We start from the raw sequence: 19621 nt of genomic DNA, 5'->3' as shown, positions 1-19621 counted from the left end.
TACATATGCTTAATTACCAATTATGTATGAAAAGGGCATTTTGGTAATTTACCTAAGGCATATAAACTATTTATCATACAACTACTTAAACGAAGTGACCATAAGGTATAAGCTCGGAAGGTTATTCCCTATACAACTATGGTCACTAAACATGTTTGGTCGGATCCTAATGATCGACCAAACGGGTCGGGTTCGAAAGTATAAGCGTTAGATCGCTTACCTTACGACCTTACATAATCACAAATCTAAAAAGTGACGAGCTAAACATGCTAGAACATGTTTAGTTAAGTTAGAAAACAGGTTTGGTATTAAAAAAATGGTTTTAATACCCTTGAGTAGTTTAGTTACAAAATACGCGTGAAAACGCATTTTGGCCGAAACTACGACTCGTCACTGAGCCTAGATAACGTGGTAATCAGTAGGTATAGTCACTAGGGACTATAACCATCGTGATTACGCTCATGTTATGAAGTTCAAACGAACTTCGCATTGACCATAAACTGGTCAATGCAGAAAGTCAAACGCAGTTTGACTTTAACGATAAAAACGAATGAAAAACGCGAAAGAATACTTACAGAAGGTCCCCGCAAGATTTGAACCCGATTCTCTCTCACGTAGGAAGCATATACTTCCACTTAGAGAGCTTGAATCAGATTCAAATGTGAGGAATGAATGAAAACATGGTGGGTATTTATAGGAAATCTAGAACCGTTAGGATCGTTCATCGTAAAACGAGCTTCGATCTCATCCGTACACATGTGCCCATGGTTTTGTGAAACCATGGGAGCCCATAGTTTCATTAAAACCATGTGCAAATGAGGGGAACAGCTGGAAAAAGCTGAAATTTATATTTTTTAATTTGGTCCCTTCCTAAGATAAGTATGGCAGAATGTGAATTTTGGTCCCTGAAATTCAGAAACACGCGTTTCGGCCCATTTTCGACACGTTTAAGCCCCGTTAACCTCATTTCAAGGCTCTAAAATGAAGTTAAAGTATAGGGAACTCAAAAAATGTTCAAAAATATGTCGGATGTCGGTTCGTTTGGTCGTACGGTTGCGTTGTTCGGTTAATTACGACGGAAGTCGTAACGAACGCAAAAACGATCCAAATCAAGCAACGAATGGAATTTTCTTGTGCCAAACACTAAAATAAAATATTTTAATGCTTACATAAATTTTTGGATGTCCGGATAAATTCAGAACGTAAGATATGCGCGAAAATGCAAGCTTATGCACTTTTGACGCTTTTAGTCCCTGAATGACCAAAAGTTTATTTTTGCGCACCAAACACCTCAAAGCCTATTTCTAAGCTATGTAAAGGATATTTAGGGCATATTTAACTTATGATGAAGTTCCAGAAGGTTCTTTACTATACGAATCGGTATAGTTTCGCAGTTTGACACAATTAGTCCCTACGATCGAACAAACTTGATTTCAACACACCAAACCATCCAAAACTTATTTCTAAGTTATATGGAGGTTATTTAAGGTATGCTAAGCCTATTTCACTATTACGGAGTGTTGGTTGCATTAAACTGGTTATATTTACGCATCTGTGCGCGTATAACCTTCTAGAAAGCGATTTAGAGCTTGAAATCGGACAAGAATTGATATGTGCAAATGATGCACATATTTTTACAAACCCTAAGTATGAAATACAATATTTCATGGGTTTGGCATTTGTTTGATGATTGAAGTGATACAGGTGTCACACAAACTCAGATCCTAACAATGCTCAAGCGTCAAATCAAGCTTTTAGGAGAAGTCATGAGTACTAGAAATCAAATCAGTGTTATGATTTGAGTGTTTGGATTGATAATGTAGAATGGTACAATAACAGAGTGTGTTACAACTATGGTTTTTAAAGACACATTGCTGTTAACTGCTAGAGTCGGACCTTTGAGACGAGGAAATGTTATGGGTGTCAAATCAAAGGACACATTGCCAGAGATTGCCTAATGAGATCAAAGGGAAGATCGAGGGCTGAATCTCATGGAAAAATGAAGAAATCAGTCAAAACTGATGAAAAGCCCAAAGAACCGAAAGTGAAAGAACAGAAAGTGAAGCTTTCACAAGGGCAGAAAGATAGACTGAGAAAGAAAAGGAAGAAAGCAAGGGAGTATCTTGAAAGGATTTTGTCCTCGGGTACAACAGTTAATTCAGATAAAAGTTCTGATGAATCGCTTTGCTCAACAAAAAATCAGTCAAGTAAAATGAATCCATCAGATACAAATCTGAGGACAAAAGGTAGAGTAAATGTAAAATTTGTTGATCAAACAGTTCCAATAAAGGTCAGCGATGAATCTGTTGTGCTGAAATCAAAGGAGCCAACTTCTGATGATAAATTTGTTTCTTCGAAAACAAAGAAGGTACGTTCTGGCGATGATCCTGACTCGTCAAAGTCAGAGGAGCCACCAGTGAGGCAAAAAGGAGAAAATTCAGTTCCGCCATTAGATGATATAACCTTTCTACCATTGCGGACAGAAAATTTTAAACAAAATGTTGGTAAAGTGGATATTTCGAATCAATTCTCTTCCGAAAAGAAAGAATTTGATGTCGAATAGACTTTCAATAGCAAGGTAAAACATATCTTTGGTAAGATGGTCGACAGTAAGGCCAAAGGGGTTAAAGAATTTTATGAATAAAAAAGATATGTTCAAACCCCGAGTGAAAACAACTAGGATACACCCAAGGCTGGTCATGCTTGGGTGCCTGCATTCTTTGCTTAAAATCCTGACTTGCCGGAGCTCCCAGGTTGGTAAGTATGGAGAAGGAATCGGCATCTTTCTTGAGAAATCCAAAAGATTAATTAAGGACATTAAGTTGTACTTGATTCATCTATCCTACAAGTGGTAATTTGAAGAACAAGGTGATGAAACACCGAGTTTATGAAATGACACACAAAACTTATTTTCTGGAAAGTCCATTTTGATTAAAACAAACATAAGTGTTTTGAAATCATAATGGGAAAATAGTTTGTTGTCAGGGGGAGTTCTGATTGTTAAGCCAAGTGAATGGAGAATTGAAGTGATTCTCATCATTGTTGTCACTTTCTTTGTACAGTTTGTTTTCAAATTTTCCAAAAAATCAAAATTTGAAATATAATTTTGATTTTAGGGGGAGACAATTTTTTTAAAAAATTTGAAAATTTGAAAAATTCAAAAATATTAAAAATTAAAGATGAGTTTTGTTGTGATAAAGAGCAAATGATAGTATATCAGTTAGACTGTCACAGTACGCTAAAGAAATGTAATGTTTAATGTAATAAATGTTCTCACTAAAGATGTGACGATAGGCTCAGCTAGACTAGTAGATTTGCGATAACGATACAAACTTAAAGGAAAAAGTCTAAGTTCTAGTGGGAAACGCGGTTGAAAGCATAGTACTTAGTTTTATCCTTTGTGACTGTGTATCTACTCAGTAATCACTGAATGCTAAAAGAGCATAAAAACCGGTCAGTTTGTGAACTTTCACAACTTGTCGAAAAAGTCACTGTGATTGTGTTTTCATTTTGCAAAGATTTAAACTTGTTTTATTTGTTTATTTTGGTTAAGCATTGGACATCCTCTGCGTATACGTGAGTATCGAACTGGATGTTATTGCCTAAACGTTCTGCTTTATTTTCTTTGGTGTTTCGTTTAAGCTTTGGATCACCTCTGTGTATACGGGAGTATCGAACTGGTGGTTAGAGCCTAAACAATTTCAACTTGTTTTTAGTTTGTTATTTTGTTTAAACATTGGTCTTTCTCTGCGTATCGAAAGATCGACCTGATTGTTAATGTTTAAATATTTTGCGTTGTTTTCGCACATATCACAGTTGATGAAAGTTTAAAGGCATTACTCAAGTTAGTGTATTGCATGATGAGCAGATATGCTGAGATCGTGGGGTCCATAAGAATTTAGTGCAAAATTAATATTGTAACACCCAGTATTTTCCAGATGTCAAAGTCAAAGTCAAATGTTGACTGTTATTGGAATTAAAGTTATTTTAGTTTTATTTTATTTCCATTATGTGGAGTAAGTGTTGTATAATCAAACTAATCGATCGATAATCTAATCGCGAACCGACGATCGACTGTGAATAATAGGAAGTAACAATGCAATAAAGTTAATCAATCAATAACCAAACTAATCGAATCAATCATCGAATCGATTCCGGGAATTTTGGTACTGTTATACGTGTGCGTGTGCCTTACGTGTTACTTGTGCATGTTTATTTTACGTCGTTATATGTGGTGAATCAATCAAATCAAATCGAAACTCGAAGGATAGTCGAACTCAATCGAAATCAAACCCGAATTGTGATGTAAGGATGCTTATATGTTAGATATAGTGGTTGGGATTAAAAGTAATTTGACTAGAAACTCTATCATACTCCAATCATCGTCCATCGAAATCGAAATACCAAAAATCATCGTGAAACTCTCAAAAAGGAACTTCCTGATCGAACAGTACCACTGATCGAACAGGCTAGCCGATCGAACATGCTGTTCGATCGAGCAGCCCATTCGGCCAGGAATCCTGGCCGATCGGTTGGGCCTTTCCTCTTTTGGAAGCCTATAAATAGGGCTGTCATTGTTATCTTTACCACTTTTGGAAAGCTCTGACCGACCAGCCCTTGTTCTTCACTATTTCTCAGATTTCTCTCCGATCCGGTAAGTTTTCACTCTAAATCTTGTACGATCTTGCTCATTTAATGATTCTACACCTTTCTATCTTTCAAAACTTGGATTTTAACCATGAAATCACCAAGATCTAGGTGTTCTTGGGTGATGTCATCATGGTGTCCTTCAAGAACATCAAGTTGTGACATCATACCACTATGATTAGCTTAGATCTAGCCGATTTCCACATAAATAACCTAAAATCTACCAAGGATCTTAACATTCCACGGTGGAAAAGGATTGAAAGACGGATTCTCAGCTATCTTTCAACTCTTTTACACTCAACACTCTAAAACCGGTGAAAACGGAGCTTGAACCAACTTACAAATCATCCTAAACAAACACATGGTTCAAGATTCGGATTCTACCTATGAGGTTCACCGATCTCGGGTTAAACGTTAAACTGAGGTTCCAAACCATTCACTGACCGGACTTGGGTGATTCCTGCCCGAGCCAGTGCACCAAGTAAGGACTTAAGTTTCATGGTTCAACTCGTTATTAAACTACCTCAAAATCACACCAAGTAACCAAAACAAGCAAGTGTTAGAAGATAGGCTAACCAGGTCAGGAATGCTGGCCGAACGGTTAGGCTGTCCGATCGGACAGCCCAACCGAACGGACTACCCAGCCGATCGACCGGGCCAGCCGATCGGCTAACACATGGACCCACAACTTCATGAAGTGTAGTATTGACGAAGTGATGTTCGATCGACTACTCCGTTCGATTGTAACATTACTCATCGAATCATGAAATATTACACTTCAACACTTAACCATTTTTCGAAACATTGGAATGTCACCCGATCGAGCATGCCACCCGATCGAGTGACACATTGCCAATATTGATTACACTGAAGTGACTAACCGATCGGTTGGTCTAACCGATCGAACGATCCGTTCGATCGACCGACTTGAAGGGTAAGAACACTTCGATGTTTTCAAATGCTGCAACTAAAACTTCAAAAGTTCAAACCATCATACACAAACACATCCTTTCATAAAGGAAGAAACAATCCACTTGAAAGGACCAGCCGATCGAGCCTGCCGGCCGATCGAATGGGAGTGTTCAAACGGACTTTCAAACCGGACGAACAGCCCGTCCGATCGAACCAACTGTCCGATCGACCAGCCCAATCGAATCTGTATCACAGTTTTCATTTCCGCGTTACTCATCATTATACTATCGACTATTCAGGCTAACTTACTCTCAGCGCTCCCTTCAATCCATACCAAATCACTGTGAGTATACTCGATCCCTTTTTGCTTTTGGCACCTTTGCGTGTTACATACGTTATCTATCAAAATCACATTCAAACACAAACTATTTGAACGCTAACCTAATCGCATGTGCTACTTGACTAAATGATTGTTGTTTATTATGTTTTCACGTGGAGTGCTATCTACCTGCTTTAGCAACATAGTACTATAGTTTGGACTCAGCACCTGTTCACACGGGGGTTGCTAAGGACAATTACTTGCATGGATTACGGTGGTAATCATGTATTGCGAACTGTCTCGGACAGTCAACCCGCAGTCGTTGGTACCGATGGTCCCATGTTGATAATTAACATGCATCGTTTTCCTCTGTGTACGTGCCTGGTTATGTGTAAACTATTCGAACTCTATATGCTATTATCAAACTTGTGTGCTCACCTTTACATTATATGTATTGAATTTATTTTAACGTATGTGACAGGTGTTTAAGGTGTTAGCTCGCTAGGAAAACGAGGCAATAATAAAGCTTTAGAGCCCATCTAGCAGTTGTAGGTCGTAGCCTACCTAGGGGTCTCTAGAAGCAAATAAACACTAGCCATGGAGCCGTTGGAGTTGTTCGATCAAGCATCTAAGGCAGTAGTTGTCTGTAGATCTTGTCCGGATGAGTCTAAATGACTCTGGGCAGTATTTGAACAAATTAGTCTGTAATAATTCAAAACTGAGTTGTCGAAACAGTAATATTTGTTTGGATGTTTTTCTGTAATAACTTGTTATTAATTTGGGATACGGTATGGGACGTATCATTTAAACTGAATTTGTATAATAGTTGTTGTGGAAACTTCTGAACAATCTGTTTCGCTCAGTGCCGCGCCCCGATGATTCCGCCATCGGTTGGGGTGTGACAAATATACCTTAATGTATCGGTAAGCATTTCGAAAGTTTTAGATTGAGTTTAAGAGGACAACTATATCGTCAATCTATGTGAATTGTTTAGAACTTAAAGTGTTTAAAGCTCAACGGTGCTTGTGATTTGTCAAAATTTGATACGATCCTCTTACAAAAACTAACAAAAAGATGTTTGTATATAGTTTATTTCCTTAAATCCAAAAAGAGTTTATTGTGTTTTAGCATAAAATTTTGAAAAATCTAAAAAGATTTTCGACAACTGATGTTGGAGAACTGATATTCAAAATTCTAAGTGCTGAACACGAAGAACAGTAGTTCGGGAAAGTTTGATGGAAATGTGAAGTGCTTTTGAAATGACTAAATGGCTCATTAATTTGAAACCAATTTAATCATTTTAAATACAAGTGGTAAGCATAAAGTTAAATCTTACTTTTGGTTAGAGTTTGTGAAGATCCCCGTGACGAAGCATGTGCAGAGTTAAAGCTAGGTTTTTCGATCCAAAACCTGTGAAAGTGCTATGTCGGACTGCGATCCTGACACAACGTAAGGGGGAGTCTGTTAGCAAAGGGGAGTTTGAAGAGTGAAGAATAGCTGATAAGGGTGAGAAAAGAGAAAGAGGGAGTTTGAAGGATGCTTCAGAGTCAAATTTATTGGAGAAAGCGAGAAGACTGATCAAGACTGAAGTTTTGACGTACTGACGTCTCGCACTGAAGACTCCGTCAACATCCAACGGGGAGACTGTTAGTGCATATATCTGTTGACTTCATCTTGTATCAAGCCTTGTAATAGAAATGATAGATCTAGGTCACGGAGTACGAAGAAACTGAAGAAAACGAGACTTTATATTATTATATTAGATAGAAAAAGGCAAGGTGGCATTATTGTAAATAAGGTGAACTTCCTTATAAGCCTTGGCCTATAAATAGGACACTTATGTGTTTCATTTGGAGCCGAGGTGCTGCCAAATTGTCTCCAGCGATTGTAACGTCAAGTTAATCAATACAAGAGACTGTTAAAGTGTATAACAAACTAAACGAAGATCAAATCTTTGAATTCCACCTCTGATTTGATCCGAGAAATCTTCTGAACGACTCGTTTGGTCGTGAAAACGATCCTACAACAACCGATGTAGGATATCACATGGTAAATCCAACCATGGTTAAAAACTATGTTGGCAATAATAAGATAAATGTTTATAGCGTAACGAACAAAATGCGAAACGAATGTCGTTGACTGCCCGATAAATGTTAAAATCCTAAAGATAATCCGTTATGATTAAAATGGTATTTTTAATCATGTCCGGGAGGAAAAATAAATTAAAACACTCAGAAACTCAAGTTTTCGAGTTTAAGTGCGTACTGTGGGATACTGTGCGTATATGACAAAATACTGTCAACGCAGCCAGTCGAGGCAACTGATAATTATTTCAGTCATAATATGGCGAGTTTATTTTTATAGAGTGATAAAAATAATTTAAAATGCCTTAAAACAGGATTAAAACGCGAGTTAAAATACCCGGTCATCAGTAAAATAACAGTTTAAAGCATATGATATGTGTATATATATGTATCTGTGCGTGTATATATGAGAGACAAGGAGGCAAGTGGTGGCTCGAGGAGCCACCTCTCCTAGAGATTTGCCAAGTGTTGAGTGTTGGGACTCACACTAATGATTACGACTTCTTAAACACACCAAACTTGTCCAACTAATCAAAAGCCATTTTCATTCTTCTCCTATACATATCTCGACCGAACACCTTCCCCAAACCTCCGTTTTCAAAATTTTAAGTGTTCTTGTGAGAACAAAGTTCAATCCAAGGTGTTATCAAGTTCGGGTGAAGATTTAAGAAGGATTCCAAGGTGATTCCAAGAAGAAGAAAGCTCTAAACATCAAAAATATTGTCAAAAACCCACTTGAATCTTGAATATATAAAATTACTTTTTAAAAACACTCTCTTGATTCTTGGTGTTGTTCTTGATGTTGGAAGTTTCTCTTGAATCTTGGAATATTTCACAACTTGAAATGTAAAACAAATCGGTTTTTATACAAAATTTAAAATGAAACTTTTGTGTAAATTAAAATGGCTGAAAATTTGGATATGTATGGATTACAGATTGAGTTTTGATGTTAGTTTACTTTGATGATGTAATTTATGAGATATTTGATGCATGCATAATCAAAGGATGATTTTATAAAAAGTTCTATGATTAAACATAATTATGAAAAGTGGATTTTTGGATGTTTGTATGCACATGTGTGTGTGTGTCGCGTATGTATATATATGTACACATGAATGTCGGATTTTTGTCATAAGTTCATAAATAAGAAGTGTATCTTGCATTTATGTTAACATGATGAGATGATTATGTGATGAAGATGTTTTGGATTTTATGAACATGATTTAAATATGTGAATAGATGCATATAAGTTCATGTGAAATAATAAGAATATGATGACATGCTTAGAAGCATGTACATGTGCATGCATAGGATTATGTGATCAAGAAATGATGAAAATATTATGATATGACAAATGTTGTTTAGATAACATTATGAACAGTAAAATCGTATTATTTGAAGTGTTATAATGTTATGTAACTTACCATAGGTTAGATAGCTTTGCATGTGGTACATGTTGCTTGAAAAATGGTAACACGGGTGAAACTTGTATGATTTATGTAGGAGCAACGCAGGAACGGTTCTAGTAGTCTACGATCGTGCGACTGACCCGAATGAGTCATTCAGAGGAGTTTTACTTTGTTTCAGGTGCGGAAAACAAGAAACAAGGGTAGAAACAGCTTGCAATTCACTTTTAACACTGATTTGATTAATCTAACAACGAATACAATCAGTCTTCACACCAGCAGCACTCCGGTATAGAATTCAGCAAAAGATTACAACTGATTTCGCTCATGGAATATTTATAGACGTCTTGATTTTGCTCGAAAAGGAACATAAGCAGTTGGAGCGGAATCAAGCACTTGTGATTCCGCTTGAAACCGTTTCGGGCGGAATCACCTACATATGCAGTTTCGAGCGGAATCAGCCTAATCATAACATAAAACTTGACATTTTTCCATTCTACGTGCCCTGATCTATACAATCTAATCTAAGACTCGATACAAGACGAAGTCGACAAATGTATGCACCAACAGACTCCCCCTCAGATGTTGACGAGTCTTTAATGTCGAGTCTTTGCATCTTCAGTCTTGATCAGTCTTTGGGCTTTACTTTCTCTATCTTCATCAACACACTCCCCTTAACAATGTGCTGGTATTCCTTTAATTTTTCAGCATCATCTACTTCAGGATCGTTGTCTGACTTTCATAGGTACATGATCGTTGGCTGGCATTCTTCAATCAGAGTCCTCAGGTATCGTAACCTGGCTCTCTAACACATAAGCTTCTCAGGATCGATCAACCTGGCTTTCTTTCACATAGCTTTGATTCCAAAATCGTCATCTGGCTCTCTTACAGCTCAGGATCTTTAAACCCAGCTCATATTTAATCTGCATAATCTCTACCTCACAGTAAATTTTTTCACATTTAAACATTTCAAATATAGAGATATATGCACTAACTCAGACTCTCCCTCAGATCAAATCAACAGATTTATCTTTTAAGAATCTTGATGAACCAATTATAAGATTACATTTTAAAAACATTCTGATTTCAAACACAGACTCTTCCTCACCACATGGTTATCATGTTTAGCACTCGGAATTTTGAAAATCAGCTCTCCAACATCAGTTGTCGAAAATCTTTTTGATTTTTTTTTAAATTTAAGCTAAAACACACTAAAATCGTTTTAGATATTGTAGTAAAAAAAATGTAATGCAGTAAAGAAATATTTACAGACACATATTTTTGTGAGTTTGTGTAAGAGGATCATATCAGTTTATGAGAAAAGTCACTAACACCGTTAAGATTCATTACATATTAAGTTCTAAACAGTTCACCTAGATTGTCAGTATATTGGTCCACTTAAATTTTCACACAAAGTTAAACTGTTCTTAGATACGATATTTAATGTTTTAAGAACTTGAACTTATCCGTGTGACCCACTACTTGAATATATTCCCGTATCCAGATCCCAATATTCAGTCTTACAGGTGAGTATACCTAGATGATATCTGTAAGGGATTGGATGTGAAACCGTGAGAGCTCAGGTCAGAACTTCCGTTCAGCAGAGAGATGACGGCTCGACTTTAGGTGTGTCCCCTTTAGAGAATCTTTTTTACAACAACAATGACTATCAATTTTATTGTTTCATCAATTTGCTGAGGGCGGCGCTATATTTAAAGTTTTTTTGCAGAAAGTGTTATGCGGGGACTAAGTCAGTATTTCCATACAGCAGAAGTCCCGGGATAATACCCCTGATATCACTAAGCATAAAGACTTAGTATCTCAAAAAGAGGGACCTTTCAAACAAGATTTCGGGGGTTAACCATATATCCAAGAAGTTGTTCCCCACGAACTAAGCAAGTTTAAATTTTTAGGTTTATATCTCGATACAATTTACTAAATGTGCAAAAACCTACTGGTATATCCGCAGTGAGATTGTTTATCACATTTTACATTCCAATTCTTTAGCATGTTGTGACAGCCCACTGATGTACTATCATTCCCTCTTTTTGTACAACAAAACTCGTTTTTGATTTTATCATGTTTTTGGCTTTTTCAAATTTTCTAATGTTTTTGGATTTTCTAAATTTCTACTCCCCCTAAAATGCAAACACATTAAAGAAAAATGAAAACAAAACTATGCACTTGACCCAAATGTAAGCACAAAATTTTAAAACAAACTATACAGAAACTTGACAACCGACATCGAATCGCATCAATTCGCCATCCACTTATCGGACCAGTCACTCTTACCTGGGAACTCTTGGGGTGAGTGTTCACTTATAGGCGAGCATGTCTTCAGTGATACATTATTATGACTCATTTACTTTGATTTGTCACTGTGTGTTGTTTGTTTGCTTTGTGGTAACAAACAAACTGTAACAACCCGAACTTTCAAGGTTAGTGTCGCTCAGTCTCGTGATTCTAACTTTTCCTAATTCGTTCATTTCACGTCTTGCCATATTAAACATTTTGCTACGTTAAATTTGTCGAGTGTAAACGTACGTAAGTATAGCTAAATGTGTGGGTTGGACCAGATTAAGTGTTTGGACTATTTGGGCCGCAACACATGAATCAGGGGCTGCCGAACAGATAATTGGGCCACACTTAATATCATCGGCCCAAACCCTTTTTGTGGGTTGCGTATACTCACATGATTAGGATTGCGTGCATTTATATTTAGGATTGTGTAGATGATTTTTGGAACAACAACCCTAGGACTTTTGGTTAATCGACGGCAACACATACACTTTTGGCCCCCACCTCCCTCGTTGAATATTAGGTATGTGAATTTATTAAAGTGATGGTACTAGTTGATGTGATTACTTATTTATTTCCACACAGACCCATGGCAATATTCATCATACTTTTAAATAGTCTAATAATGATAGAATATGGTGGCCACGTGATGTTATGTTACTTCAAAAACCAATGTTGACTTTATGCATTGCTTCAATGATGTGTTCTCTGATGGGTGTGTCTTTTGATGTCACTAATTAAGTGTATATTGTTAAATATAATTTACTAGGGTTGTACAAGCATGGTGAATGTAAATGATGATTTTGTATGATCATAGGGTTATAGAGGTGATAATGAATATGTTTGGTATTAACTTGTTAGATCATGGCATGTGGGCTAATGGCCGATTAATGACATGGTTATATATCTAGATTATTTAACAGATTGTTACGTAGGGTTTGGGTAGAATACTTTGCTTCGGATTACATGACATATTGCGTAATGAACTGTATTGGTAGATGGTTAACTATTGATTCAAACTGAATGGCCAGGTAATCATGATGGTGGATAGATAAATCAGTAGGGATACGTTTTGGGATAATAGTGCAACCAATAGGAATAAAATAAGGGATACGTTTTCTGGAAACTATTAAATTGTGATGTTGGGCTGCATGGATAACTACGCATATGTCAACTGGCCCAGGTTGCCCTTTTAAAAAAAATATAATACCAATAGTTGGGTTGATTTCGGTTGGTTTGGGTATTTTGAGGTGGGCCGCACCATGATGTATAGGTCAAACAGTAAATGGGTGTGGGTTATTGAAATTGATAATGTTGAGGTACACAGTGGCGGCCAAGTAAGATCAAAACAAACAATGTAGATTTGTTCTTTTTTTTAGTATGGTCAGTATGTAATAGATGGAGGTGATATTTTGGTTAAAATATGTGATGGTGGTGGCCTACTTCTTGAATGAGTAATTATGGGTGACAAAACTGAAACAATAATACATAATAGGTGGGCTTACGAACCGAAAACATTGGGCCAGCAACTCATTGGGTTTCACGCGAGTGAATGGGCTGCGGGAATAATTAGACTTTTGTAACTAAAATGGGCCACGTACTGTATGTGGGCCGAAGGGTCATAACTAATTACTAAACTGAAACGGGGCCGCGTGGTTAATATCATTCAGGTTGGGTCGAGCATAATTTGGGTCGCGCCGGGCTGGGGTATATCATAAGAACCATAGTAAGTAATGAGTAATTATGTTGTGTTGAGTTGGGCCGGTTGCTTGTTGGGACTATATGTTTGTCGAGCCGAACATGGTTAATGAACTCTCCTACAATGTGTTTAACTGATTAGACTAGTATACGGAATGATGAGTGCCACAACTTGTATTATTGTGTACACTAACTGATGAATACATGTGAAACAATATGCACTAAGCTTGTATGCGAACTGACTGTTATGTGCAACTATCATAGGGTTCGATTGATCGTTTCTGTTAAACGTGTAATTTATCTTACCGAGCAAAACCAAGGTGAGTTCATTGCTCTTTTCTCAAGCATGGATCCCAGGGAAGGGATAACGGGTAACGTTCTGAGAAGGAATGCATGGGTAATGGGATGTTGGTTATTGTACTCAGTTTTCTATCATTGTAAGACCACAATATCCACCGGCACGTTGCTTGTAGGGCAACGGGGGTTATTAGTTGATAGCGCTATTAGGTTTGGCACCCTCACGACGTTCGAGGAGAACGGGCGTGAACTAATTACCTTAAAACATGACCAATGCTTTGATAGAGGCATTGGGGTTGGCAATCACATATCATATGGCCATTCGGTAATCGAGTAATAACAACATCGAAACATCAAACATCATAACAACAAACAACATAACGTCTTGTAAACTGTTTTACTCACATGACTGGTAACACAACTTGGTAAACAAACACAAACCTTGAACTCACCAGCGTAGTCTGACACACTTGTTTACATGCTTGTAGGTAATTATTGAAGGAACTTGGGAGCTTGCTGTCTGATGCTGCTGGAGTGGTTGTGGTCATAATAAACAATTATATTGATTTGGTTTTCATACATTTATACGTTTATACATTTATGCTTCCGCTCAATACTTTGGTTTTGGTTTAACTTTCAAACGATACATTTCTTTCAATTGGGTATTTCAATACATTATAATTTGTGTTTGATATGATGGGTGGCTCTTTGTTGGATCGTGGCACCTCCAATAGGGACATACCCTAGGTGGTTATTTGGGGGTGTGACAGTTTGGTATCAGAGCCACTGGTTATAGAGAACTCGGTTTTAAAATGTTTTCATAAAAACCAGACTATAACCGAATTGATCCAAACGATGACCATGACACTCAGCTTCAGATTGCAAGGTTCGTTCCTCATTAGTTTACGCATTATATGCCTAGTAAACGTAACTATACTTATAGCATACACGATACGGCATGGTAGGCATCATGACACATTGATAGTGTAACATAACACTTGCATCTAGTAAATCCTAATTTTGTTGGTAGTGCATATATTGTGTTGATTGGGGTGGGAGAAACTTCAGACATAAGTTAAGAAGCATCGAGAGGAGCATGCAAACCGCCTTATTATCATGGGTGCACACATAATAATAACGCGTGGTGCATGCAAATCCCAATGAGGCTTAACGAGTGTAAGAGGGGTTCTTCCCTGTTTGTGTATGAACATGGTAGTTAATCGTCCCTAACGTGATAAACCTGAACACTTTTCTCGTTCTTGACTCCTAAATTTGTTCCCTTCTCCTATTATAGAACCATGAGTGGACGAGGACACGGACGTGGTAGCATCAACATGACTCAGGCTGAGTTAACAAACCTGATAAACACACGTGTGGCTGAGGCTCTGGCAGCCTACCAAGCTGGTATGGACTGTACCAAATACTTTTAATCCTGTGTCGTGTACACAACTCTTACTCTTGTGTTGTATCTTCTTTCACTCAGCGCACCCGAACAACCAGCCTGCCTGTACGTTCAAGATGTTTATGGATTGTAAGCCACAGACCTTCAGCGGGACGGAAGGGGCTGTGGGACCATTAAGGTGGTTCGAGAAAGCTGAGTCAGTGTTCGCTATGTGCAACTGTCCCGTGGGGGACCGCGTGAAGTATGCGACAGGCACGCTTGAGGATGGTGCCTTAACCTGGTGGAATGCCCAGGTTCAGCTGCTGGGTATTGATGCAGCAAACGCTACGACTTGGGACGACTTCAAGGAATTAATGAGGGAGGAATACTGTCCTCGAGATGAGATACAGAAGTTAGAGAACGAGTATTACTATCTGAAACTGGTGGGATCTGAGGTTGAAGCGTACGTGAAGCGGTCGTATGAGTTGGCTGACTTGTGTCCGAATTTGTCTCGACCTATGTCTCGAAGGATTGAGTTATTCATCAAGGGGTTACCTCCACGAGTGAAGGGTTTGGTTACTGCTGCAAACCTCAATAACTTAACCCAGATTGTCCGGTTGACTCACAAGATTATTGATCAGGAGGTGGAGAGCAACTCACTACCACCGCGTGTTTCTAAAGCTACTGCTGCCGCCACCACAGCCACTACTCCTGTCACTGATAGTAAGCGTAAGTGGGGTGATATGGACAAGGCGTCCAACTCGATTCAGCCCCAAAAGAAGACAGACACTGGCAGTACTCGTAGCTTTAGCCAATCATCCTCAGTGAATCAAAATCAGAGATCTTATGTGGGAAAGAAGCCTCAGTGTAGCAAATGTGGGTTTCATCATTATGGGCAGTGTGATCGAGTTTGTCACAGGTGCGACAAGGTAGGCCATGAGGCGAAGGATTGTAGGGCTCCTCAGCCAAAACAGCAGCAGCAGCAGACTCAGCCGAATCAGAGACAGCAAGGGCAGCAATCTCAGCAGAGTCAGGGGTCTAGAAAAGGATGTTATCAGTGTGGGGCTGAGGGGCATATGAAGCGGGATTGCCCACAATTGAAACAGAATACAGGTGGTAACAACGCAGGGAGCAATGGTGGGAACAATGGGGGCAACGTGGCGCGTGGGCGTGGATTTACTATTGGAGCTGGTGAAGCTCGGAGCGACGACAATGTAGTTACTGGTACGTTTTCTGTAAATGGTGTTTATGGTTCTATTCTATTTGATTCGGGTGCCGATTGGAGTTATGTGTCTACGGGGTTCAGTAGTCGTCTAGGATTGAGTCCTACACCTCTTGTTGTTAAGCATGTAGTGGAAATAGCAAATGGTAAAACTATTGAAGCATCTCATGTCCTCATGGGATGCAAATTAGATCTCTTAGGTCAAGTATTTGACATTGACCTACTCCCTGTCACGCTCGGAAGCTTCGATGTAGTTGTCGGAATGGATTGGTTATCCAAATATCAGGCGGAAATTCTCTGCAAGGAGAAAGTCGTTCGTATTCCCCTTGCTAGTGGTGAATCGTTATCAGTTCAAGGTCATCGTAGCGGTGCTACAGTAGGTATTATCTCAGCCATGAAGGCTCTAAGTTGTCTACGTAAGGGCTATCCTTCCCTTTTGGCCCTTATTACTGACGCTCAGACTGACGAGAGGAAACTCGAAGACCTTCCAGTCGTTCGAGAGTTTCCTAATGTTTTTCCTGAAGAGCTCCCTGGTTTACCTCCACATCGTCAGGTAGAATTTCAGATTGAACTCCAGCCAGGAGCAGCACTGATTGCTCGTGCTCCATACCGTCTTGCACCAGGAGAGTTGCAAGAATTATCGAATCAACTTCAAGAGTTACTAGACAGGGGTTTCATTCGTCCTAGCTCTTCTCCTTGGGGAGCCCCTGTATTATTTGTGAAGAAGAAGGACGGGTCTTTTCGTATGTGCATCGACTATCGCGAGCTTAACAAGGTGACGATCAAGAACCGTTATCCTCTGCCGCATATCGACGACTTGTTTGACCAGCTGCAAGGGTCAAGTTTCTATTCCAAGATTGATTTGAGGTCCGGATATCATCAGGTACGGGTTAGAGAGGAGGATGTGCCTCGAACAGCTTTTCGAACGCGGTATGGCCACTATGAATTTCTGGTTATGCCATTTGGGATGACCAACGCACCAGCGGTCTTCATGGATCTCATGAACCGCGTGTGCAAACCTTACCTTGACGACATCGTTATCGTTTTCATTGACGACATATTAATCTACTCCAAGAACAAGGAAGACCACGAGCGCCATCTTCTTCTTATTTTGGAGCTCCCGAGGAAGGAGCAGTTGTACGCAAAGTTTTCTAAGTGTGACTTATGGATTCGGGAAGTACACTTTCTCGGGCACATCGTTAACGAAATGGGTATTCATGTGGATCCTGCCAAGATCGATGCTATTCGAAATTGGGCGGCACCAAAGAATCCTTCGGAGGTGCGTCAATTTCTTGGTCTTGCGGGATATTATCGTCGGTTTATCCGGGATTTTTCTAAGATTGCTCAACCCCTCACCGCCCTGACTCAAAAGAAAGTTGTTTATTCTTGGGGATCGAACCAGGAAGAAGCTTTTCAGCTCTTAAAGCAGAAGTTGTGCAGCGCGCCGATTTTATCTCTACCAGAGGGTACTGAAGATTTTGTGGTTTATTGCGATGCGTCTATTCAGGGTCTCGGCTGCGTGTTGATGCAGCGAGACAAGGTGATAGCTTATGCTTCTCGACTGTTGAAGGTACACGAGAAGAACTATACGACACACGACCTGGAGTTAGGAGCCGTAGTCTTTGCGTTGAAGATTTGGAGGCATTACCTGTACGGCACCAAGTGTACCATCTATACCGATCACAGGAGTCTTCAACATATCTTCGACCAGAAGGAATTGAATATGCGGCAACGTCGTTGGGTCGAGCTTTTTAATGATTATGAGTGTGCTATCAAATATCATCCGGGTAAAGCTAATGTTGTAGCTGATGCCCTTAGTCGCAAGGAACCGAAGCAGAAGCGTGTTCGTGCCCTACAGCTTACTATTCACTCTGATTTACCTGCTCGGATTCGTTCAGCTCAGATTGAAGCATTAAAGGAAGAAAATATCGAAGCCGAAGGATTACGAGGGCCACACAAGAAGAGGTTCGAGCAACGGTCTGACAATATCTACTACTTCATGGAACGGATATGGGTTCCTTCATTTGGCGATCTTCGGGAACTTGTGATGGACGAAGCACACAAGTCACGATATTCTATTCATCCAGGGTCTGATAAGATGTACCAGGACCTCAAGGTCTTGTATTGGTGGCCGAACATGAAAGCTATTATTGCCACCTACGTGAGTAAGTGTTTGACCTGTGCTAGGGTCAAGGCAGAGTACCAGAAGCCTTCGGGACCACTTCAGCAGCCGGAGATACCTATGTGGAAATGGGAACAGATCGCTATGGATTTTGTTACGGGGTTACCTAGAACACAGGCAGGGAACGATACTATATGGGTGATTGTCGACCGTCTCACAAAGTCAGCACATTTCCTAGCAATCAAGGAGACAGATAAGTATTCGCAGCTCGCAGCAGTGTACCTTAAAGAGGTGGTTTCTAGGCACGGGGTGCCAACTTCTATCATTTCTGATCGAGATCCTTGTTTTACTTCAGAGTTATGGCAGGCTATGCATAAGTCATTCGGCTCACGTCTCGATATGAGCACGGCTTATCATCCACAAACGGATGGTCAGAGTGAGCGTACTATTCAGACACTAGAGGATATGCTGCGGGCATGTGTTATTGATTTTGGGAAAGGATGGGAGAAGCACTTACCGTTGGTAGAGTTTTCCTACAATAACAACTATCACACCAGTATCAAAGCGGCACCATTCGAGGCACTGTATGGGAGGAAGTGTCGTTTACCTCTCTGCTGGGCTGAGGTGGGTGATAGTCAGATCACCGGTCCTGAGATGGTACTCGAGACGTCGGATATGATCGTAAAATCAGAGAACGTATGGCAGCTGCTCGTGACCGCCAGAAGGCCTATGCGGACAAGCGTGCCAAAGAGGTAGTGTTTGAAGTGAATGACCGCGTCATGTTGAAAGTCTCGCCGTGGAAAGGGGTTGTACGCTTTGGGAAGCGTGGCAAGCTGAACCCACGTTATGTTGGGCCGTTTAAAGTTCTTGAACGTATCGGTAAGGTGGCTTATAGGTTGGAGTTACCTACGGAGCTGGGTAATGTTCACGACGTATTTCATGTATCACAGTTAAAGAAGTGTTATGCTGACGACCCATTAGCGGTACCTTTGCAAGAGTTAAAAATCGACGACAAGTTGCAGTTCGTTGAAGAACCCATCGAGATCATGGACCGTGAGGTCAAAGTGCGTAAACACAGTCGTATTCCCATCGTTAGAGTTCGTTGGAACTCAAGACGTGGACCGGAGTTCACGTGGGAGCGCGAGGATCAGATGAAGCTCAAGTATCCCCACCTTTTTCCCAAAGACAAAGCCGAGTCAAGCAAAACTGGTGAATCTCGGGGCGAGATTCCTCTT

Source organism: Helianthus annuus, chromosome 9 (assembly GCF_002127325.2).
Source record: "Helianthus annuus cultivar XRQ/B chromosome 9, HanXRQr2.0-SUNRISE, whole genome shotgun sequence".
NCBI lineage: Eukaryota > Viridiplantae > Streptophyta > Magnoliopsida > Asterales > Asteraceae > Helianthus > Helianthus annuus.
The sequence above is the reverse complement of the archived record's forward strand: the minus strand, read 5'-3'. Positions refer to the sequence as shown.